The 26,250-nt window shown below is 47.3% G+C and overlaps 1 protein-coding gene across 2 annotated transcripts in view; it reads right to left on the minus strand.

The window, feature by feature from the left end:
• Window positions 1-26,250, minus strand: part of HTR2C (5-hydroxytryptamine receptor 2C) — a 3,940,131-nt gene that overhangs the window by 838,588 nt on the left and 3,075,293 nt on the right. The gene's annotated exons all lie outside the window — the stretch shown is intronic.

Consider the following 26,250-nt stretch of genomic DNA (forward strand, 5'->3'; position numbering starts at 1 on the left):
CCACAGGGAGGTCTGTATGGCTCCTGACACAGTGCTAAGTGTGAAGTATTCTGCAATGGAATCCTACAGTTCTGACTGGAAAACCGTTTTATATAGAGGATTGTCAGGCAAGCACTATTTTCTCATCAATCCCCCTTCCCCATATGACACCTCAGTACTATCTTAACTGAAGCACAGTCTGACAAGGTGTGAGGGAGATGTGCTACATCGGCTAGCCACAGGGCCGCACTTGTGGACAGAAACCAACAGTCTATCTGAGTCCAGACTCCATGGGATGCAGAATTGAACGTATCATCCAATATGTTGTCATTGCTTAACCTTTACGCGTCTGCTAGATTGAAAGTGTCAATGATATCTGGAAAAATGCTCAAAGCCCGGGGCTTACCCCGTACTTTACACCCGTGGACCACTAATGGATTGTAGGCCATGTTCAGATCATCCTCTACAAGTACCAAATCGGTCTACACCATTCCAATGACTGCAGAGATGTCATGATAGAAATCAGGGGGGGTCCACATTTGGGTCATAGACATTAACCAGTGAATTCTCTTGTCCACCAGAATGCCGGAGACAATAACATACCTTCCATCTCTAAAGCATATTCAATGTGTATTCTTATGTATCAGCATACACACCGCAAGGGAATATGATCTATAGTAGGAAATATATTGCCCCCCCATGTTGAGGCGTAAGTGCACATGTCCCTGGGGGTGAGGTGTGTCTTCTGTAGAAGCCCCATCTTAATACATGTTGTGTTAAATATGAAAGCACATGCTTGCCTTTTTGTGGGTTATTAAGGCCCCGGTTGTTCCACGTTAGATATGTTAACTCCACTACCCATGCACCCTGGCCTGGGTCGTCGCCATTAAGGAGAGATGTAGTGTTTGTTAGTTCCTGTAGGTGTAGCAGGTGTATTGCAGCATAGCCTATCCATATAGAGTACATACCCAGTAACTGAGCACAAATTAAATAGTCTTCCCACACCAGATTGTGCTACATCTGGCAAATCCTGTGGAAACAAAAAAAAAATCCCAATTGCAAGCAGGGCGGTGTACACAATTGAGGATTGACAACACCACAGCATTTATTGCCCTTGTGATCTGAGATACCTAAAAGTGAGATAAAATTGGGTTTCAGCATGGTAGCCACTAGTGACTTCCTCCTAGAGACTAACAATAGGAGTGGATGCAAGGGGGGGCAGTTCCTTTATCAGCGAGAAGTAAATATGCCACAGCTTATCACAGGCAGCAGCAGTGGAGGGAGAATGATATGGCGTATTGCGGCAAGAGGGCTCCCCCTACCAGACATGTAATTCACAAAAAGCTAAGGCCTCTGCAGGTGTGGCAAACTTTTGCCTGACGATTGGTTTTCACTTGCAGACAAGCTGAGTATAACATGTTGTATTTGATCCCCTGTTTCCGCAAAGTGTTTTTGACGTCAGAAAATCACCATCTCACCTCCTTTACTGCCATAGTAAAGTCATGGAACAGGGCTAGGGTACAGCCCTGGTAGCCTAGAGGGCCCTTCTCCAGGGCCAGACATAGTGCTGTGCCCCTGTCCCTATAGTTCAGTAAGTGGGCTATGAACGGGTCGGATGGAGCTCTGGGCTCTCTCCACAACAACTGTGTCAGTGAAATCCTGCCTGTTAAATAGTTCAGTAAGGTGGCACTCAAAGAAGAGGTCAGGGCGAGCAACATCTGTGGACCCCGCCACCCCCATGATGCTGAGATGTTTTTGGCGGGACCAGGTCTCAAGGTCCTCATTCTTGGCTGCTGTCGATGTAAGTATTTTCTCCACTTTCTCCAGTCATTTCACAGCATTCCCTTCCATTTCCAAGGTCCGCCTCTATGTACCATTCACCCTAGTATTATGGTGTTCCAGTCTTCACCCATGCGGTCCAGTTGGCTTCAAATTGAGTCAAAGTGGGCATCCATACATATGAATCCAGAACACACCATCTAGCCTGGTATTATTGTGATCTAGCCTGTCACCCATGTGGTCCAATTGGCTTGTAGTTGTGTCAAAGCAGGTATCCATAGATCTGAATCCAGCGCGGAACTCCGTCATTATGGCTGCAGTGCAATCCGTAAGCATAACCATAGTGTCCTCTGGCAGGCCCCCTCAGTATCTGATGGGGAATGTTGGCACCTTGCGCCTCTAGTTTCTCAAATATAATTTTTTTCCATTTAAGGTGGCATTGCATATTGAAGTCTGGAGAAGTCATGGAGCCTGGGTAGGGGGAGGCTGGGGGATTGCAGCCCAGGTGTCACAATGGTTTACAGTGGATTCACGGAGGCACTGTAGTCAATCTTTAGTGTAGTGATAGTAGGTCTCACACTGACACCAGTGGTCTGCTCGCCCATAGAGATGGACCTTAGCAACCTCATGATGTTTCACATGTCCCCAGAGTGCAGTAATATAGAGTAGGGGTAGGTAAACAAAGGGGCCCTCAATTCCCCATCTCATCCATTATCCTCCACTGTGCCACCACTTAGTTCTAGGGAAGTGCCTGATGTTGATTGCCAAATTGCAGAGTTTCTCAAAAGGCTGCTCACGGCCTAAGCAGGGACAGTCTGGGCAATCATCCTGCTTCTGTGCCATATGAGTGCCCACCGGATGGCAGCACAACCAGGTGCAGGAGCAGCATGTGTCAGACAGCAGGACCAAAGCAAGTCACATCTCAAGGTCAGTCTCTCACGCCTGTGGTGTATGGGTCTCCCCCACCCATCTCCTTGGCACCTGCCTCTCAGGGCTGTACACCCCAGTATTCACTTCTCTGCAGATTGTGTTGGAATGCGGTAGGGTGGGTGGGGTAGTAAAACAGGCTGGGCAACCCAGCAGGGCTCGATAGCCCCATCCTCAGGCCCATCCACAGCCCCTGTCACCACAGGGCCTCCAAGGACCGTGCTGGGCCGCACCAGCCCACCACATCCTTTGTTTTTCCTCCAATTACAACACCCCCTGCAATCAGCCTGGTCAGCCTGGTTTCTGCCTTGCCATCCTTGCAACATGTGGATGGTGCAGGATAGAGGGCAAAAAATGACTTATGCAGCCATTCAGTGCCAGACCTTTACTGTCAAGTGGCTATCTTGGTCGCTGGTATGGCCATGCCAGTAAAGCAAAGATTTAAAGCAGGGTTAGTGTGTGTAGATTCATATCCTCCTACAGTTCAAGATATGCCATGAACATAATAATCAGGGCTAGTAAAGATAAAGGTAGCACTAAAGAGATTTCTCCTGTTTGTTTTCATGCTCTAATGGGCACAGATGGGCTAACTCTTGGCCTGGTTCTCAGCCTGGCTTGCACCCAAGTGCATCCCACAGGTTTCATCTAGCACTATAGTAGTGCTCGGTGTTGGAGCCCCTCCTTCTGGGCTTGTGCAGTGGGCTGTGGGGGGTGGAGTCCCCTTGCGGAAACATCAGTGTTGGTGTCCCATGCTGTGGGTTTCCCCCAGAGCTTTGATAGTGCTCAGAATTGGGACCCCTCTTCCTAGCCTTGTGCAATTGGCTGTAAGGGGATGAAGTCTTGTTGCAGTAACAGCAGTGTTGATGTCCCCACCTTATCACTTTCTTGCAGCCAGTACACTTGGTGGTTAAATAATAGTTAATAGCGCTTTCAGGCTGCTTTGTATCACCCACAAAGCTATACATGGAACAGGACCACTTTTTATCAGAAAAAAATAACCAAATACATCCAACAAAGAAACCTCCGCTCAAGATTGGCACCCCGCCTTAGAACACCACCATACAAGAAAAAGAATATAGGTGGTACATCCTTCTCCGTTCAAGCAGCCAAACTATGGAATTCATTACCCCCAACTATAAGAGCCACAGATAACTTTCTTGTCTTCAGAAAACTACTCAAGAGTTGGCTCTTTTCTTCATAACCACCATATTCAAACAACTATGGACTGCATATACCTATGTTGATAAATATTTTTTTCAGATTATGTGTATATTTCTAGTTATGTATAGTTCTTTAGAAAATATGTATCGCTACTATGTCATAACAAAAAAATACACACACACTCTTTAAACCTGTTTGACTAAGTATATTTTACCCATGGTTCTAATTATGTATTGTATGTGCATATGTGTGTGCATTCATGTGTGTTTGTATGTGTGTACGTACGTGTGTGTGTGTGAATATATGTGTATGTATGTATGTGTATATGTTGTTTCTGTGCTTGGCATGTTGGTGGGTCATTGCATGGCTCCTGGGTGGGTTGTTATACTAAATATCTATGAATTCCTGCTCTCATCTTATCACACTTATCTACCCATCATCAGATGTCATGTCTCTATCAAACTATCCTCCATTCTCACTCTGACTCATCCCAAATCCTTTCTACTACTTTCATCTCCTAAATAACTCTGCCTAAGCTCTTCCCTCCGCTTCCACATCTAACTCACCAAACCTCACTCTACTACCGTGACCTCCCACACAACCCTACTAACTTCTCCCGCATTTATCTCACCCTGCTACTATGCTCTCCCTAACCCTTCCACATATTCTTCCCTCCTCCATCCCCCTTTACTCATTCCAAGCCTTTGGGTTGAGTAAATGAAGGATATACTCCCAATTAACACTTCTGGATTTCTTTCCTCCTCCAACCCTCCATTACTCCAGTCAATCTAACTAACAAACTCTCATATCCGCAGCTCAAATTAACTCATAATAACACTAAAACTGTACTCATTATTTCCCAATACTAATCCATCACTAATTCTTGTTGGGTTCCAGAGTAGCGTGCTACTCACCGAAAAGCGCTTCGACGCCTCGTCAGGGGTAGTAAGCGCTATATAAATACGATTACAATACAATACAATACAATAAAAGACAATGTCTCTGGTTAGCATTGTTTAGATTATCTCCCAAAGCTGTCAGTAGCCAAACACAGAAAACACGTGTATCCTCATAGACCCTCTAGTCTGCGACCCCCGTACTTCTGCTAAGGATGTCCCTGAGGTATAGATACGTCCAGAAAAACAGGAATGCTGCCAATTGAAGAGGGATGTTGTGCCATTGTAATCCACAAAAACAAACATGTAAAAAGCCAAGGCCAGCAGACCCACCTCCACCCACAGGGGACATTAAGGGGCATTAACATAAGACTGAGAGGATGCTTCCCCTCACAGAGGGTAGCCCACATTTTAAAGGAAATGAGTTAAGTGCTGTCTGGGATTTGCCCTCGCAGACATCATACAGTTTCAACATGTAAAGTAGAATAATAGAATGCTCTCCCTTCTCTTCAACACGTCTGTTCTTTCCTTTCACAGATGAAAAATAGCGCTGCTACACTGCAGGTTCCCCAGCTCCTTAACTCTCCTCAGGCGGTTCTGGAGTAATTGAGAGAGTTCATGTAGGAAAGTACCCTCTTTTTGGCATGTTACCCCCCATTTTGCCTGATGTCAGTTTGTTTCTGTCACTGGAGTCCTGCTAACCAGGATCCCAGTGCTTATGTTCTCTCTCCTCCCAAATTTGTCACTACATACTTTTAACTCCGTATTTCATCCCAAATTAGCATACAGGTGCCCCCTTAAAAGTCCCTAGTATGTGCTACTTAGGTACCCAGGCCATTGGGATTCCAGGGAATCCCTATGGGCTGCAGCATTACTTTGGCCACCCATAGGGAGCCCATACAAAGGTTTCTGCAGGACTGCCATTGCAGCCTGCATGAAAGGGTGCATGCACCATTTCACAGCAATTTACACTGCACCAGGTCACTTATAAGTCAGCTATATGTCAGGCCTTTCAGCCCTGAAGGCTAGGTGCAAAGTGCCTGTGTGGGAGGGCACACTTCCAATAGCAGAGGTACTCCCACATCGTCAAGGCCCATTTTTCCGGACTTTGTGAGTGCGGGGATGCCATTTTATGTGTGCACTGGACATAGGTCAATACCTATGTCCAGCTGCACAATGGTAACTCTGAATATGGTCATCTGAGGTGTCTAACATCTCGGAATAGTACCCCAATACTGATTCTAGTATTGGTTGCACAATTCCATGCACTCTGGGGGCTCCACAGTGGACCGTAGTACTGCCATATCAGCCTTCTGAGGTTTTCCAGGCGGCCCCAGCTACTGCCACCGCATAGACAGGTTTCTGCCCTCCTGTTGCTTGAGCAGCTCAAGCCCAGGAAGGCAGAACAAAGCATTTCCTTTGGGAGAGGGGTGTTACACCCTCTCCCTTTGGAAATAGGTGTACAGGCATGGGAAGGGTAGCCTTCCAGAGCCTCTGGAAATGCTTTGAAGGGCGCAGATGGTCCCCTCCTTGCATAATCCAGTCTACATTGGTTCAAGGACCCCCAGTCCCTGCTCTGGTGCGAAACTGGACAAAGGATAGGGGAGTGACCACTTCCCTGTACATCACCACCCCAGGGGTGGTGCACAGAGCTCCTCCAGAGTGTTCCTGGGTTTTTCCATCTTGTATTCCAAGGTGGTGGGGCACTCTGGGAGCATCTGAATGCCAGTGCCAGAAGGTGACGTCAGAGCCCTCCCCTGATAGGTGTTTACCTATGTACCTAACCAATCCCCCTTTCAGGGCTACTTAGGGTCTCTCTCCTGGGTGTTTCCTCAGATTTGGATTAGAAGTCTCCAGCAGGAATCCTCTACATCCTTTACTTCATCTTCTACCAATGGAACCGCAGCTGAACCCTCCAGGAACTCTCCTCACTGCAACAAAGAAGCAAAAACAACTTCTGCAACATTGTATCTTCAGCTACTGCCAGCAGCTGCAACTGTTTCCAGGTCGTGCATCCTCCGAGGACTGCAGGTCTTCAGCCTGCACCAGAAGAACCAAAGGAATCTACCTTAGAGTGGCAGAGTCACTTCCCTGCTTTAGCAGGCACCTCTCTGCAGTGATGACCGGTGGTGTGGGTCCCCTCTCCAGATGATGAACGTGGATCCAGCAACACAGGTGGTGGACTAAAGTGACACCGACAGTCCCAAGGTCAAGCTGTCCAACTGTGGTGGATGTAAGAGCTTGCCTCCCCATGCAAGACAGAACCTCGTGCACCACGTGACTTGCAGTTGCCAAGGCTTGTGTGCAAACTTCCAAGAAGTTCTTTGTGCACAGCACTGCTTAGGCCCCCAGCACTCCATCCTGTGACGCACAGCTTCCCGAGTGGTTCTCCGGCGGCACGGGGACCCTTTGTGTCATGCTGGGTGGGCCTCTAGTTGCACCTTCTTTGACCCTGTGATTCTGTGGGAATACCCATGCACGCTGCCTGGTCTTCTGAGGGCTCTCTGAGTTACTGAGAGCCCCCTCTGTCTCTTGGTCCCTCCTGGTCCCGGGCAGCACCATTTTCTGCTAACCGCAAGCTTTACGTGTGCCAAGCCTTGTTGGCTGAATCCAGCGATGCAAACCAGACTGCAATCATCCATCCGGCGTGGGACATCTTCTGCACCAACCAGGAACCCTCACCTGTTTTCTTGGGTGCATAATTGACTTTGTCTTCTCACCGGTGGTCTTTCTTTTGCACCTTCATCTGGTTAGCAGGGGCTCCTGTTCTCCCTGGACTCTTCAGTGCTTTTTGGACTTGGTCCCCTTCTTCCACAGGTCTTCAGGTCCAGGAATCCATTGTTGGTGTCTTGCAGTCTCTTCTGGTTCTTGCATAATCTATCATGACTTCTTGTGTGGTTCAGGAAACTTCCTGTGATTTACTCCTGTTTTCCTAGGCTCTGGGGTGGGTTCTAGTATTTATCTTTGGTGTTTTCTTACAGTCCCAGCACCCTTCTCCACACTATCCTTGCCTAGGTGGGAAACCGACTTTCGCATTCCACTATTTTAGTCTATGGTTTGTGTTCCCCCTAGACCCATTGCAACCTATTATGATTTTCACTATTTGCACTGTTTTCTAACTGTTTTTACAGCTATTTCTGCATTCTAGTGTATATACTGTGTACATTACTTACCTCCTAAGGGAGTAGAGTCCCTAAGCTATTTTTGGCATTGTGTCACTACAGTGGTGTTGCAAGAGCTTTGCATGTCTCATAGATCAGCCTTGGCTGCTCAGATACAGCTACCCCTAGACTGCCTGGCTGCTAGACATTGACTACATTTCACTAATAAGGGATAACTGGACCTGGTATAAGGTGTACCTTTGGTACCCAGTACAAACCAGGCAAGCCTCCTACAGTTCAGGGATCCAGCGTCTCCTCATCTGGAACCCGTCCTGAGGAATCTCCCTCCTACTGACCCTCACTCCAGGGGTCTGTAATCACAGGACCTAGCAGAGAAGGGGATAATATTCAACCAGCTGCTCCTATCCCTCCAGGCAGGAAGCTGGGGCTGCGGCTCACACACCTTTGGGCCCTGCCTGATTGGCGTATAGGTAAATCTGACTCTGGTGCTATTTATTGGCATTCTGAAGAATGCCATGCTTAAATAAAATATATTTATAAAGAACTAAAACATCATACAATTCAGTAATGTTTTGTTTGTGAATAATGCTGAAGATTTGTCAGATCAACTTAGAAAATGTGCTTGTGCCCCCTATTCAGAACATGGTACTGTTGTCTTATACCCAATTGGTGCATTCTATTTACTTATAAGTCCCTAGTATAGTACACAACCGCCTGTCTCTGGCCACAGGTGCAGATGGGCTTGTTTATTCCTATTAAATAGCCACACACAATGTTTTAGGTGTGACTGGATGGCTCATCGCTGGTAGGATGGCAGGGAGGAACTGGGCCCAGCCTCACTCACACCTGAATAGGTTTGGTCCTGCCTCCACACAAAGGGCTGTATACCCCATGCAGTTAGTATGGAGCCAGAGCCAGAAAGGCAGAGCATCTATGTAAATCAAAGGCATGCCTGTAGAAGCTTCTCCCCACTTAAAGCCACAACTGTGTGTAAAATGAGGACTCAGATATCACCACTTCAGTACACTTCTGGACCTGTGTTTACTCTGCCAGGATAAAGGACTGCTGTGCTGCTACAAGAACTACCCATCTGCTGGATTGCTAATTTACAATGAGCTGCTGTGCTGCTGACCTACTGCCAGCTGCCCACTTGCCTGTAGAAGAAGAACTGGACCTGAACTTCATCTTGATCCCAGGACCCAGGAGTGGCTCAAAGGGCTGGTATCCTGGCTTCCTGATCTGTGTCTCAGGGACATAAAAGAGTCCCCAACAGCTCCTGGGCCTGTCATCAGTGTGTTCCTGACCCCCAAGTGACGCATCTCAGGTTCTGGACCCTTGGTGTGGCTCTCAAGCTCTTGAAATCAAGTTTTTTGGCTTTTTGCAACCAGGCACATTCGCACTCGAACAGCACTACTCAAACTGAAAATCAACATGAGCCACCCCCAGCCCATCTCTTCACACAGCAGCACCTGTTGCCTGCTGGGGATCGCCAACCCCCCTCTGTCTACACAGCCTGACCTGCTCTTCGTACTACAGCGACTGCCACCGATGACACTCTCCTTGCTCCTAGCAACCCTCTCCAAAGTGAACAGGACTCTTGACACAAAACTTACGAAGGTAAACTTTCAGCTGGACTAATCGGTTACTGTATCCAACCCGCGCTCCATCACAGTTGGTCTGAACTTTTGACCTTGCCCAGGTCTAGCATGACCAGAAAGCAGCAGCTTGTGCTTTATGCTTTCAGGCATTATTCTGAAGTTTATTCTTCAAAAATGCATATCTCCTGTTCTACTGATTTGATTTTTGTTCCTTAGTTCTTGTTTTATTTATTAAATATTGCTCTATCTTTCTAATCTCATGTGGGGCCTTTTTGTGTGATGTTTCCACTGTTTTGACTGCTCTATGCCAAGCTACCAGGGAGTTAAATACAGGTTCATTTGGGGTTTGCTTGTGCCTTACCGTGAATAGGATTGTGGTTCCTGCTTAGCCATGGCTCACACACCAGTCAACCGGTAACCGAATGTCTCACAATGCTTCAATGTATGAATAGCCTTGAGGTTTATAAATGGCCACAAGTGCGAATTTGTGACAATTCCCAATATCATATCACTTTTCCATCCTAGAAATGTGCGGAGGTTAATTGCCGTCAAGGGCTGGATTTCTGAAGTAAATCCCTTAACATTGTGGAAAATAGGGCAGAACACCCCAAAACTCCGTAGTGAATCAGGAAGATGGGGTAAACATGCAAAATTGCACAAAGATACTGGCTTTCCATTAAACAGAGTTCGTTGTATGTATATTGAAAATGCCAACAGAAAAAAAAGGAAGTTAAGGGTTAAGGGCTGTGACTGAAGCATCTTTGCAGGGACACTCCAATACATTTTTATGAATTCTACAAGGTTGAATATTTAGGGGCATGCAATACTATAGATTATTTGGTGTAGATTGACATAATTGTTTGTCTGGGATCCTGAGTTACTTCTTCCTGCGTTTGAACTAGATTTAGAGGGTTCAGCCAATAGGTTGTATTCCATGAGGCAAATTCAAATGTTCATAGCCATAGTTTAGAGGCATTAGTGGAGAAGAAAAATCAGACCTTAAATCTGATGATATTACCCATGCTTAGGAAGAATGAGAATGCTAAGGGTTCTCAGAATTGTCTGAAATCTTAAATTATGGTTCTTCAAGTCAAACGTGCTGCAAAGTGGAATTCTTTCTAGCAACAATGATTTTAAGTCGTTTTTGAAGCTGATTTCTTCTGAAGTAATTTCAGTAAACCCAGACCTCTTGGATTAAATTGTATGATTCATACACAGCTATGTCTACAGAGTCTTCCTAAGTAGCACGCCAGTTAACAGAGAATATCCAGCATATAAGACACCTCCTTGTGTAGGACATCTCTGCTTTTAGGGAATCCTGATCCAAAGAGAAAGTACCTGTAAGGAAATGCCTCCTTGGCACGGTTACCCCCTGACTTTTTGCCTTTGCTGATGCCAAGTTATGATTTGAAAGTGTGCTGGGACCCTGCTAACAAGGCCCCAGCACCAGTGTTCTTTCCCTAAACTGTACCTTTGTCTCCACAATTGGCACAACCCTGGCACCCAGGTAAGTCCCTTATAACTGGTACCCTTGGTACCAAGGGCCCTGATGCAAGAGAAGGTCTCTAAGGGCTGCAGCATGTCTTATGCCACCCTAGGGACCCCTCACTCAGCACATACACACTGCTTGCCAGCTTGTGTGTGCTGGTGGGGAGAAAATTACTAAGTCGACATGGCACTCCCCTCAGAGTGCCATGCCAACCTCACACTGCCTGTGGCATAGGTAAGTAACCCCTCTAGCAGGCCTTACAGCCCTAAGGGAGGATTCACTATACCACAGGAGAGGGCATATGTGCATGAGCACTATGCCCCTACAGTATCTAAGCAAAACCTTAGATATTGTAAGTGCAGGGTAGCCATAAGAGTATATGGTCTGGGAGTCTGTCAAACACGAACTCCACAGCACCTTAATGGCTACACTGAAAACTGGGAAGTTTGGTAACAAACTTCTCAGCACAATAAATGCACACTGAAGCCAGTATGCACTTTATTGTAAAAATACACCCAGAGGGCATCTTAGAGATGCCCCCTGAAAATATACCCGACTTCCAGTGTGGGTTGACTAGTTTTTGCCAGCCTGCCACACACCAGACTTGTTGCTGGCCACATGGGGAAAGTGCCTTTGTCACTCTGTGGCCAGGAACAAAGCCTGTACTGGGTGGAGGTGCTTCTCACCTCCCCCTGCAGGAACTGTACCACCTGGCGGTGAGCCTCAAAGGCTCACCCCCTTTGTTACAGGGCCACAGGGCCACTTTTGGAAACAAAGAAGCAACTTTTAAAGACCACACATTTCCCGCCGGAAGCGTGAGACTTTCCACTCTGCACCCGACGCCCCCGGCTCGACCTGCGGAAAACTAACACTACGGGGAGGACTGCCCGGCGACTGTGAGCCCGTGAGTAGCCAGAGTTGACCCCCCTGAGTCCCCACAGCGACGCCTGCAGTGGAAATCCAGAGGCTCCCCCTGACCGCGACTGCCTGCTTCAATCAACTCAACGCCTGGAAACCACACTGCACCCACAGCCCCAGGACCTGAAGGAACCGAACTCCAGTGCAGGAGCGCCCCCCAGGCGACCCTCTGCCTAGCCCAGGTGGTGGCTACCCCGAGGAGTCCCCCCTGTGCCTGCCTGCATCGTTGAAGAGACCCCTGGGTCTCCCCATTGATTTTTATTGAAAACCCGACTCCTGTTTCCACTCTTCACCCGACTGCCCCTGTGCCGCTGAGGGTGCACTTTCTGTGCCTGCTTGTGTCCCCCCCAGTGCCCTACAAAACCCCCCTGGTCTACACTCCGAAGTCGTGGGTACTTACCTGCTGGCAGACTGGAACCGGGGCACCTGTATTTCCATTGAAGCCTATGTGTTTTGGGCACCACTTTGACCTCTGCACCTGACCGGCCCTGAGATGCTGGTGTGGTAACTTTGGGGTTGCCTTGAACCCCCAACGGTGGGCTACCTTGGACCCAACTTTGAATCCTTATTGTTTGTAAATCTTGAACCTGTGGTTCTTAAACTAAGAAAATATATTTTTCTATATAAAAACGTATTGGCCTGGAATTTGTCTTTGAGTGTGTGTTCCTCATTTATTGCCTGTGTGTGTACAACAAATGCTTAACACTACCCTCTGATAAGCCTACTGCTCGACCACACTACCACAAAATAGAGCATTATAATTATCTCTTTTTGCCACTATCTTACCTCTAAGGGGAACCCTTGGACTCTGTGCACACTATTTCTTACTTTGAAATAGTATATACAGAGCCAACTTCCTACATTGGTGGATCAGCGGTGGGGTACAAGACTTTGCATTTGATGGACTACTAAGCCAATACCTGATCGCACGACTAAAATTCCAAAAATTGTCATTAGAAACAGATTTTTGAAATTTGAGCTATTTTTCTAACTTTTTAAAGTCCTGCTAGGGCCTTGTGTCAGTCCCTGTTAGCATTTCTTTTAGAGTTTAAAAGTTTTGTAAAAGGTTGGATTAAGTTCTAGAGATAGTTTTAGATTCTTAAAAAGTATCCCAACTTTTAGAGAAATAATGTCTACTGCAGAAGAGATGGTGGTGGAGCTCAACCTCACCCCTTACCTGCATCTTAGGATGTCAGAGTTAAGGACTCTCTGCAAAATCAAAAAGAGAAAAACTTGATCAAACCCTACCAAAATACAGCTCCAGGAGCTCTTGGCAAAGTTTGCTAGAGACAACCCCTCTGAAGATACCCTTACAGAGGGGGAAGCTGATGATGGGGAGGAACATTTCCCACCTCCACTCCTAGTTAGGGAGACCAGGGTTCCTCCAACCCTGACTCCACAAGTGATAGTCAGAGATGTTTCTTCTCCCACAGGGGAGTCCAACAGCTCTGGAAGCATTGAGGGCAGCCTCAATGAAGATGACCTCCTGTTAGCCAGGATGGCCAAAAGATTGGCTTTGGAGAGACAGCTTCTAGCCATAGAAAGGGAAAGACAAGAGATGGGCTTAGCTCCCATCAATGGTGGCAGCAACTTAAATAGGGTCAGAGATACTCCTGAAATGCAAAAAATCCCCAAAGGGATTGTAACAAAATATGAAGATGGTGATGACATCACCAAATGGTTCACAGCTTTTGAGAGGGCTTGTGCAACCAGAAAAGTAAACAGGTCTCACTGGGGTTCGCTCCTTTGGGAAATGTTCACTGGAAAGTGTAGGGATAGACTCCTCACACTCTCTGGAAAAGATGCAGAATCCTATGACCTCATGAAGGCTACCCTGATTCAGGGCTTTGGATTCTCAACTGAGGAGTACAGGATTAGGTTCAGGGGGGCTCAAAAATCCTCGAGCCAGACCTGGGTTGATTTTGTTGACTTCTCAGTCAAAACACTGGATGGTTGGATTAATGGCAGTGGTGTAAATGATTATAATGGGCTGTACAATCTGTTTATAAAAGAACACCTTTTAAGTAATTGTTTCAATGAGAAACTGCATCAGCATCTGGTAGACCTAGGTCCAATTTCTCCCCAAGAATTGGGAAAGAAGGCAGGCCATTGGGTCAAGACTAGGGTGACCAAGACTTCCACAGGGGGTGACCAAAAGAAAGGGGTCACAAAGACTCCCCTGGGGAAGAGTTTTGAGACATCCAAGGGTATAAGTAAAGCAACTTCTACAGGGCCCCAAAAACCTGCTCAGGAGGGAGGGTCCAAAGCCTCTTCACAATCCAATTTTGGGTACAAGGGTAAAAACTTTGATCCCAAAAAGGCTTGGTGTCGTAGCTGTAATCAGCAGGGACACCAAACTGGAGACCAGGCCTGTCCCAAGAAAGGTTCCACTTCTACTTCTACTCCAGTTAGCACTGGAATAGCCAGTCTCCAGGTGGGATCAACAGTGTGCCCAGAGCAAATCAGGGTTCACACTGAAGCTACATTAGGTTCTGAGGGTGGGGTGGACTTAGCCACACTGGCGACCTGGCCCCCCAATATGCAAAAATACAGGCAGCAACTCTTGATTAATGGGACTAGTGTAAACGCCCTGAGGGATACATGTGCCAGTGTCACAATGGTGACAGACAAACTGGTTTCCCCAGGACAATACCTGACTGGACAAACTTATCCAGTCATCAACACTGACAATCAGACTAAAGTACATCCCATGGCTATGGTAACTTTAGAATGGGGAGGGGTCACTGGCCTGAAACAGGTGGTAGTCTCCTCTGCTATCCCAGTAGACTCTTTGCTTGGAAATGACCTGGAGTACTCAGCATGGGCTGAGGTAGAACTCAAAACCCATGCAGCCATGCTGGGTATCCCTGAACTGGTGTGTGTCAAGACAAGGGCACAGTGCAAGGCTCAGGGTGAAAAAGAGGTGTTGGAGCCTGGAAGAATGGCCCAACCCTCCAAGAGAAAAGGAAAGAAGACTGGGGAACCAGCTTCAACACAGCAAAAGAAAAAGAACCTCTCTTCCCAGGAAGAAGTTCTGCCCTCTGAGGGAACTGAGCCCATGGAGTTGGAACCTTATCAGGTTGAACTCTTAGGCCCAGGGGGACCCACAAGGGAACAGCTTTGTAAGTGGCAAGAAACCTGTCCCTCTCTTGAAGGCATTAGGCAGCAAGCTGCTGAAGAGACCAAAGGAAAAATCAGTGGAACACATAGGATCTATTGGGAAGATGGACTCCTTTACATTGAGGCAAGAGATCCCAAACCTGGTGCCACGAGGAGAGTGGTAGTGCTTCAGGAGTTCAGAGAGTTCATTCTAACCTTAGCCCATGGTATTCCACTTGCTGGGCATTTGGGACAAACCAAGACTTGGGAGAGGTCAGTCAACCATTTCTATTGGCCCAACATGTCCCAGAAAGTAAAGGGGTTTTGTGCCTCCTGTGCCACCTGTCAAGCCAGTGGTAATCCAAAGGCTCTCCTCATTCCACTTCCAGTGGTGGGGGTCCCCTTTGAAAGAGTGGGAGTGGACATAGTGGGTCCACTTGAACCTCCCACATCCTCAGGGAATCAATATATCCTAGTAGTAGGGGATCATGCTACTAGGTTCCCTGAAGCAATTCCCCTTAGGTCCACTACTGCCCCTGCAGTAGCCAAAGCACTCATTGGTATCTTTACCAGAGTGGGATTTCCTAAGGAGGTGGTTTCTGACAGAGGTACCAACTTCATATCAGCATACCTGAAACACATGTGGAATGAGTGGGGGGTGACTTACAAATTCACCACACCATACCATCCACAAACCAATGGTCTTGTGGAAAGATTCAACAAGACATTGAATGGCATGATCATGGGGCTCCCTGAAAAGCTCAAAAGGAGATGGGATGTCCTCTTGCAATGTCTGCTTCTCGCCTACAGAGAGGTGCCTCAGAAGGGAGTAGGGTTTTCCTCCTTTGAACTTCTGTTTGGCCATCCTGTAAGGGGACCACTAGCTCTTGTTAAAGAAGGCTGGGAGAGACCTCTCCATGAGCCTAAGCAAGATATAGTGGACTATGTACTAGGCCTACGTTCCAGGATGGCAGAGTACATGGAAAAGGCAAGTAAAAACCTTGAGGCCAGCCAACAACTCCAGAAGATGTGGTATGACCAAAAGGCTGCTATGGTTGAGTTTCAGCCAGGGCAGAAGGTCTGGGTTCTGGAGCCTGTGGCTCCCAGGGCACTTCAGGACAGATGGAGTGGCCCTTACCCAGTGCTAGAGAGAAAGAGTCAGGTCACCTGCCTGGTAGACCTAGGCACTAGCAGGACCCCCAAAAGGGTGATCCATGTGAACCGCCTAAAACTCTTTCATGACAGGGCAGATGTAAACATGTTAATGGTTATAGATGAGGACCAGGAAGCTGAGAGTGAACCTCTCCCTGATCTCCTCTCCACTGACCCTAAAGATGGCTCAGTAGATGGAGTGATCTATTCAGACACCCTCTCTGGCCAACAGCAAGCTGACTGTAGGAAAGTCCTACAACAGTTTGCTGAGCTCTTTTCCCTAACCCCTGGTCAGACACACCTGTGTACCCATGATGTGGACACAGGAGACAGCATGCCTGTCAAAAACACAATTTTTAGACAGTCTGACCAAGTTAAGGAAAGCATCAAAGTGGAAGTCCACAAGATGCCGGAATTGGGAGTCATTGAGCACTCTGACAGCCCCTGGGCTAGCCCAGTGGTGTTAGTCCCCAAACCTCACACCAAGGATGGCAAGAGAGAGATGAGGTTTTGTGTGGACTACAGAGGACTTAATTCTGTCACCAAGACAGGTGCCCATCCCATTCCAAGGGCAGATGAGTTAATTGATAAATTGGGTGCTGCCAAATACTTGAGTACCTTTGACTTGACAGCAGGGTACTGGCAAATAAAAATGGCACCAGGAGCAAAAGAAAAGACAGCATTCTCTACACCTGATGGGCACCATCAGTTTACTGTGATGCCCTTTGGCTTAAAGAATGCCCCTGTCGCCTTCCAAAGGTTGGTGAATCAAGTCCTTGCTGGCTTGGAGTCCTTTAGTGCAGCTTATCTTGATGATATTGCTGTCTTTAGCTCCAGCTGGCAGGATCACCTGGTCCACCTGAAGAAGGTTTTGCAGGCCCTTCAAGCAGCAGACCTCTCTATCAAGGCATCCAAATGTCAGATAGGGCAGGGTACTGTGGTTTACTTGGGACACCTTGTAGGTGGAGGCCAAGTTCAGCCACTCCAATCCAAGATCCAGACTATTCTGGACTGGGTAGCTCGAGAGGGAGGCCTTTGCTGTGGTTTGGTCCCTGAAGAAGCTGAGACCATACCTCTTTGGTACTCACTTTGTAGATCAAACTGACCACAGACCTCTCAGATGGCTAATGCAAATGAAAGGTGAAAATCTAAAACTGTTGAGGTGGTCCATCTCCCTACAGGGAATGGACGTTATAGTGGAACACAGACCTGGCACTGCCCATGCTAAGGCAGATGGCCTTTCCAGGTTCTTCCACTTGAAATGAAGACTCTCTTGGGAAAGATTAGTCTCATCCTCTTTCGTTTGGTGGGGGTTGTGTAAGGAAATGCCTCCTTGGCATGGTTACCCCCTGACTTTTTGCCTTTGCTGATGCCAAGTTATGATTTGAAAGTGTGCTGTGACCCTGCTAACCAGGCCCCAGCACCAGTGTTCTTTCCCTATACTGTACCTTTGTCTCCACAATTGGCACAACCCTGGCACCCAGGTAAGTCCCTTGTAACTGGTACCCCTGGTACCAAGGGCCCTGATGCCAGGGAAGGTCTCTAAGGGCTGCAGCATGTCTTATGCCACCCTAGGGACCCCTCACTCAGCACATACACTTTGCTTCCCAGCTTGTGTGTGCTGGTGGGGAGAAAATGACTAAGTTGACATGGCACTCCCCTCAGAGCCTGTGGCATAGTTAAGTCTCCCCTCTAGCAGGCCTTACAGCCCTAAGGCAGGGTGCACTATACCACAGGTGAGGGCATATGTGCATGAGCACTATGCCCCTACACTATCTAAGCAAAACCTTAGATATTGTAAGTGCAGGGTAGCCATAAGAGTATATGGTCTGGGAGTCTGTCAAACACGAACTCCACAGCACCATAATGGCTACACTGAAAACTGGGAAGTTTGGTATCAAACTTCTCAGCACAATAAATGCACACTGATGCCAGTATGCACTTTATTGTAAAAATACACCCAGAGGGTATCTTAGAGATGCCCCTTGAAAACATACCGACTTCCAGTGTGGGCTGACTAGTTTTTGCCAGCCTGCCACACACCAGACATGTTGCTGGCCACATGGGGAGAGTGCCTTTGTCACTCTGTGGCCAGGAACAAAGCCTGTACTGGGTGGAAGTGCTTCTCACCTCCCCCTGCAGGAACTGTACCACCTGGCGGTGAGCCTCAAAGGCTCACCCCCTTTGTTACAGCACCACAGGGCATCCCAGCTAGTGGAGATGCCCGCCCCTCCGGCCACTGCCCCCACTTTTGGCTGCAAGGCTGGAGGAGATAATGAGGAAAACAAGGAGGAGTCACTCCCCAGTCAGGACAGCCCCTAAGGTGTGCTGAGCTGAGATGACTCTTACTTCTAGAAATCCTCCATCTTGCAGATGGAGGATTTCCCTAATAGGATTAGGGATGTGCCCCCCCCCCACAGGGAGGAGGCACAAAGAGGGTGTAGCCACCCTCAAGGACAGTAGCCATTGGCTACTGCCCTCCCAGACCTAAACACACCCCTAAATTGAGTATTTAGGGGCTCCCAGAACTGAGGAAGATAGATTCCTGCAACCTAAAGAAGAAGGACTGCTGACCTGAAGCCCTGCAGTGAAGACGGAGACGACAACTGATTTGGACCCAGCCCCACCGGCCTGTCTCCCTACTTCGAAGAAAACAGCAACATCGACGCATCCAACAGGATCCAGCGACCTCTGAAGCCTCAGAGGACTACCCTGCATCTAAAGGACCAAGAAGCTCCCGAGAATAGCAGCCCTGTTCAAGAAACTGCAACTTTTGGTAACAAAGAAGCAACTTTTAAAGACCACACGTTTCCCGCCGGAAGCGTGAGACTTTCCACTCTGCACCCGATGCCCCCGTCTCGACCTGCGGAAAACTAACACTACAGGGAGGACTCCCTGACGACTGCGAGCCCGTGAGTAGCCAGAGTTGACCCCCTGAGCCTCCACAGCAACGCCTGCAGAGGAAATCCAGAGGCTCCCCCTGACCGCGACTGCCTGCTTCAAGGAACCCGACGCCTGGAAACCACACTGCACCCGCAGCCCCCAGGACCTGAAGGAACCAAACTCCAGTGCAGGAGCGACCCCCAGGCGACCCTCTGCCTAGCCCAGGTGGTGGCTACCCCGAGGAGCCCCCCCTGTGCCTGCCTGCATCGTTGAAGAGACCCCCGGGTCTCCCCATTGATTCCTATTGAAAACCAGACACCTATTTGCACTCTGCACCCGGCCGCCCCTGTGCCGCTGAGGGTGCTATTTCTGTGCCTGCTTGTGTCCTCCCCAGTGCCCTACAAAACTCCCCTGGTCTGCCCTCCAAAGTCGCGGGTACTTACCTGCTGGCAGACTGGAACCGGGGCACCCGTATTTCCATTGAAGCCTATGTATTTTGGGCACCACTTTGACCTCTGCACCTGACCCGCCCTGAGCTGCTCGTATGGTAACTTTGGGGTTGCCTTGAACCCCCAACGGTGGGCTAACTTGGACCCAACTTTGAACCCTTATTGTTTGTAAATCTTGAACCTGTGGTTCTTAAAATAAACTAAGAAAATATATTTTTCTATATAAAAACCTATTGGCCTGGAATTTCTCTTTGAGTGTGTGTTCCACATTTATTGCCTGTGTGTGTACAACAAATGCTTAACACTACCCTCTGATAAGTCTACTGCTCGGCCACACTACCACAAAATAGAGCATTATAATTATCTCTTTTTGCCACTATCTTACCTCTAAGGGGAACCCTTGGACTCTGTGCACACTATTTCTTACTTTGAAATAGTATATACAGAGCCAACTTCCTACAGTACCCCAGCAAGAAGCAGATGATATTTACATCAGGCCAAGGCAACAGTAAATTTGAAGGCCTATATACGAAGTTGTCTTCAACAACACTGGCAATTTCATGGCAGCAGATATTCAAGACAACAGGGCTGCTCCATAAATGCACACAGGATATGGAACACCATTCCTATATGAATCGGGGCAACATCAACATGCTTCAATTTAGGAAAGAGATTTAATAAACAACAAAAGTCCTTTCAGTTCTCATTTAACACTGTGTTGTTAGTCAATTGTTGATTGTTAGACAGATTCAATCCCAAGTACACAAATAAACATCAATATAAGGAGACTCAAACTGTATGTGTCAAGCCTTTGATATACAAAATTTGTATGTAATGATATGCATTTACATCAAGTGGTGCTCTGTGTAGAATTAATCAAACAATGCAAGTAGGTGTAGTGATACAAACACAGTGACATGATCATAAAAAGGCAACAAACAAAGGCCACTGGTAGGAAGTGTGCATACACATGATGGTAGTCATTGATAGATAAATAATTTTTCAAGCCACTGCTGTGTCTGATGCCACCATTCCTAAATCCGAAAAAATCCCAGTGAATCATGAACTGTCATCTGAATTTATGACCAACAATGAACCAAAAACTATTGGAAAATCAGAAACACTCATGCTCACCCTTAAGGCGTTAATTTGTATCTCCAACAAACCACAACAGTACACTGAAATGATGGTCTACTAATTCCTCCAAGCTTGCTAGTTCCTATGGGCGTGTTATGGTGGTACAGACCTCAGAATGCAGTAACCAGTCATGGACTAGCCCCAACACTGAGTCCAGAGTGAGTTGAAGTGTTTTGACAGTACACCTTAGACAGCATGAACAGAAAGTGAGGAGCTGAAAAAGGTCAGATATGGAAGTAGTTTACCAAGTGCTGATAAACACTACCAGGTTTACCATCAAGTTTATATTATTAACTGATTTCAGCCTGCTTGCTGTCAGTGAAAAAAGCCATGGAAATATCTAAGAGACAAAGGATTTGGGTGATGACATGCAACGTTTTCTGATTTCACATGTAAGAAAATCCCTCACCTGCTCAGGCTCAGAGGAGAGTAAATTACATGTGGAAAATGAGGATAACAGAAGGCTGAGAACCCCAACTTTGTAGAAGATAAAAGATACAAGAGGCAGTTCTAGTAAAGATGGATACATTTCTGAGGCCTGCAAGCAGTTCGACGTGCCACTAAAAGGCAACCTCAGGACATATCTCATAGGTGCTAAGGAAGTCAGGGATTACATAGTGTCAGCTACAGCCTTGCTCTGTCCATACATCTGTGGAATTTTGAAACTTTTTGCAGTACTGGGGGTGATACAGTTTTTATGTTGGATGAGCAATCTTATCTTGTAAAGACCAACACAGTGCAATACAATGAGAGGTTCAGCCTGCATACTTGCAAATACCATGCACTCAGGGTCACCTGCATGATACCCGGGCTCAGAGAAAGTACTTTTCACAGAACACAAGTGAGACACTAAGCCATGCAGAAAGTGTGGGATGATTTTTTACTATGTCCGCCTTGAGTGGAGTATCTCCCCCAATATTAAGAAACTATCCCCTAATTGTATTCTAAGGCCGTGGGTGGATAGATTGCTAAGCATAATGAGCACATTTCTATGTAGAGCAAATCTCTTCTTCTACACTTCAAAACTGACTTCTACTCACAAGTGTGGTTTGGATTACATAAAGAAGTACTCTCTTGCAGTAGTCTGACGTTGTCTTACAAACCTTTGTGAACTTCCCCTAAAAACAACTAAAATTGCAATTAAATGTCAATTTGCAAGCAATATTCACACATAATTAGTACACACAGAAAATATTGTGCACTCTTTGAACATTTATTAACAGGGATTGCACCTTTCAGAGAAGATTCACAAAGATAAGTAAGAGTTCCTAAAAGAGTACCCCTGATTTCCGTACTCATAAATATTTTTTGAATTGGTCTCTGTGTGGGCAATAGTGTTTGAAAACATAACATATCTGTTTACCAACAATTCACATGTTTTGAATGTTTTTATTTAAGTATATGTAATCACAGATACTGTTTATAGTGTGCGTTTTTTAAATGGTGACATATGCTCTAACTAGGTTTATTGCATGTACCACTGAAAGCAAAGAAATATTCACAAAGACTAATTATTAGATCTGGGAATGGTGCAAATCAGGGGTCCTTTACCATGCCTACTTGGGTGGTGTAAAATATGCTATACCTATGACACTGGTGATGTTGTGTACTAAAACTACTTTTAAAAAAACACAATTTCCTTCATGTGCTTCAGTGTTCACTATTCCACGCTACCCAGGAAGGCCCAGTTAGGGCTCATTTGAAGCTACAAGCAGAGTCAATGTTCCTGGAGACCAGAAATATTTTCTCAAATGTCCCACTCTGTCACTTGGTGCGCACAGATTACAAGAATGGTTAGTTCTCTGTTGGGCATGGGTTGATAACCCCAGGTACTTGTTTTGCATGCGCCATGTTGCAAATTGCCTGTGACAGGGACCAGCAGGCCCACTGACTCCTCACTTGCTTGCCAAGGTTAAGAACCTCTGACTGGGCCTCAGGTCAGCGCCCTTGTGGGTCCACCCTGGGAAGTTAACTTCCTAAGGCAAAAACAGTGAGTGATTTAGACTGTACTGTAATGTGATTGCTATGGCCGGGCTCATCTGGAAGTCCCACTGACTGCTTGTTTGACTCTCCAGGCCGAGCCAGGGCTCCAGGAGATTGGATGTGCTCACTCTGATGACACCTTCTCATTGATTACAAGAAAAGCAGGTAGCCTTCCTCTGAGTTATTAGGGACAAGATATGAGGGACCTCATTGTCCTCTGTTCTTTAACACCAGGAGCCTAAAAGACCTGGGCTTGGTTTGGCCCAGGGTTCCAGGGGTCTGAGTCTGTGACTGTTTTCCAGCCATGCCTAATGGGCCTTGCCTCCAAACCCTGGTTCCTAGAGAGCAGGCAGGAATGTGAAGCTGATATCCCCGTGCAGGGCAGCCTACTCGGGTGTAGGTTAAGGGATTTGACAGGCACTGTATCATGATTGATTGTGCACACTTGGTTAAATCAGTCCAGGACTGCTTAGCCAACCATGCCTGAGGGCTTCCATCTCATATGGATTGTCCAACTTGAAGGTCTGACTTTTGTGGAGGTCACTCAGCAGAGTGAGGGCCAGGCAAACTGGCAGCTTGTGAAGTGGTTTGACTACAGCAGATGGGGTTGGGTGACACCAGTCCCGGATGCTGACTCATGGTTCGGCCTCACGTTCCTGTCTTTTGCACCCTTCTCCACCCAGTGCGTTTTCACAGCTGTTCAGAACAACATTTCTGTGAGGTGACTCAGGCTGCCCAAGCTGGGACACAGCACTCCTGTGTTTTTCTCAGGATGCAACTTGACCTACCTCTCCTTTCTATTGTTGTTTTGTAGGCTGGACCTCCCAGTGCCGATGTGACTGTTCTGTCCTTCAAGCGCCTTTCAGCGAAACAGGAGCTCTCTAAGACAGCTCCTGAGGTGTGTGAAGGTGGGTCAAAGACAGGCACAAAGCTCCTTCTTTCTCCCATCCAGCAGGTGTGACTATCTGTTCAATCCTGCCAGTAGCATATGTTTGTCTCAAAGATTAAGTCATGCATGTTTAGGTACACAGGGGTGGTACAGTGAAACTGCAAATGGCTAACTAAATAATTAATGGTTCTTTTGATCGCCCCATCGGTACCTTGGATAACTATGGTAATTCTAGATTTAATAAGTGCTGACAAGTGCTGACCTCCAGGGATGCATTCATTTATCAGACCAACATGAATCCAGGCTCACCTGGCCACTTTGGTGACTCTAGATAACCTCAGGTTGATCACACATCCGAGTGACTGTTACGATGCATATGAATGTCTGCACTATCCACTGTCAATGGTACTCTCTATGCCTACCTTGTTTACCATGGGTAACAGGGAATCAGAGTTTTATCCTGAAGAGAGCACCTGAGAAATGGCTGCCACATCCAAGGAAGGCAACAGGAACATACATTTCTCAATCCTGAGTCACAACGGTAAGGATGCAAATAACAATATAGGACTCTTTTGAGGGATTTTGGATATTGGGATCTAGCTGAAGATCTGCCGTAAGGCGAGCTACTGCCTGTCGCAGCCACTGCCTCTTGGTGCCCTTTTGATGCTCTTGACTGAGTATCCTGGGATCTAAAATATTTTTGAAAAAAATAGTGTTCAAACCAGGCAGGCCATCTGAATACTTCAGCTAGAAACAATAGAACAGGACTGATATTCTATTTAGTTGTTTTTTGGAACTGGGGCCATGATTAAGAGGGACTGTGGGGGGAACATGCATTGTGCTCCTAGAGGTGAAGTTCTTGGATGGGCACAAGAGGAAACAGAGCAAAATAATTTTCCAAGAATCTTTTCAATAAATTAAGAATGGAAGTCGGACGTTTGAAGACGATCAGATACTAAACTATAAACAATGATGACTAGAGATCCAGGCCCCTCAAAGCCAGAGTGAATTACTTTGAGGGGTCGGAGGAGATGCGTCCTTCAGCTGTTCAAACTTCCATGCATGTACCAGAAGCGGTGAGTCACTTTGACAAGGTGGGGGAAATTGGATTTTTTCCTTCTGGTGCCCCGCAAGGGGGACCCGAGCCGGGTGGCATACCTCGAGCCTGCCACTTAAACTGAGGACTCTTGTTGTGGAGAGGTCAAGCCCTAGCATCCACCAGTCCCAGTGGGAGGCAGATGGCTTATGCGCAGGTGGGGCAACCTTCCCTCATTGCCAGGATTTCTGGTGGACTGGTCCCAGGTGGCCATGCTAACATTTTAAGACTTGTGTGGCCCTGCTCAGGAGGGATGGTGGTGAAGCTTCCTGCCTCTGCTGCCATGGGAGCCTCTTGCTTGCTTGCCTGTTGTGGCAGTGGGGTGGGACTCCCAGGATGAGTACCTGGAAACACTTTTTTGAATCATGGAGGCTGACTTCCAGAAGGGAATCATGACAGGACATTGGACTGTCTCACAGCACGGTTGGAGGTTGTTGATTCCTACTTTGTCCCTTGCACCCTCAGGTAGGTGAGCACTGTAAAAGTTGCCTGTGCCTCTTGACGGTGGATCATTTGGCTCACAGCTAGCTGTGAGAATTTATGTAAATTTCAGGACATGTTGATCATTTACACTTCAAATGCACCTTGCGGTTCTGTGTTTCTCCCAGGGCTACATCTGATGGCAGCTTGAATGTCAATCTCCCTGGGACTGTCCTAGGGCAGGGTTGGTGCTGCCACAGGGGCCTCTTCTCCTTTCATCCTTCCAGGGTCAGACCCCTGATTACCCATTGCAGGGCCTCACTCATTCCCACTGCAGAGGTATGCCACTGGTGCGCCTGGCTTTCCCCGCTATGGTGCGGTGGGTGCCCAGTCTGCCCTGGGTCAAAGCACCTAGGGTGCCTGGAAGTGTGCTGCATGTGGCTGTCTACTGTGACCCACAGCTGCCCATGTGCACCACCTTGGATGCCTATTTCGCAGCTAGGGCTGAGAAGGTACACTGCATACCTGTGGGTGCTGGTTTCTATGCTGGCCCCTGTGGACTTTATCCTCCAATCTCAGAAACTGTATGCTGCTGTGATCCACCCCCATCCAAAAGAGGGTCTTCCCCCTCTAGCACTCATGAAATTAGTCTGGTTCCCCTATGCTTTGACATCCAATTACATCCTCAGATCAGACATGGTGACCCACTGATTTTAACTGTATTACTAAGAGGAGGGAGGAAAATAAATTAACCAGGATTCCCTTAGTAACTGCAAGTGAAGAGGAAAGAGCCCAGGACTGTATACTCACCGAGTGGTAGGGGTAGCAAATGTGGTGGTCAGAAGACCAATTCCCCAGCATGGATCAGGGGGCCCAAGTTGAGGTTCACCCCATGTACGTGTTAGTTCTGTAGCAGCTCAAAGCGCCATTATTGGGTCTTCTTGGAGTTCGGTTGCTTGGGAATGCAGACCAAGAAGGCTAAATATTAGCACAAGACCGACAGGCAACAAGTACTGTCAGAGAAAGTTGAAAAGAACATTGAAGAGAGAGATCAAGAGGGTGTTAAACCATTGAGAGGCCAACAGGTGGGGTCCATGCAGTTGGTTTAGAGGATTAAACAAGGCCAGAAGGTCGGTCACCTGGGAGAGCAGATGCCCTTCAAAGGAATGCCACCTATGCAACCCAATCCCTGTAGCCCCTGTATTTCTTCTGCAATGAGTCAACTGAAAAGGCTTATGGGTGGCAGGTGGCTCTCCGCTGCAGCGGAGAGAGT

This window comes from Pleurodeles waltl, chromosome 2_1 (genome assembly GCF_031143425.1).
Source record: "Pleurodeles waltl isolate 20211129_DDA chromosome 2_1, aPleWal1.hap1.20221129, whole genome shotgun sequence".
NCBI classification, from domain to species: domain Eukaryota; kingdom Metazoa; phylum Chordata; class Amphibia; order Caudata; family Salamandridae; genus Pleurodeles; species Pleurodeles waltl.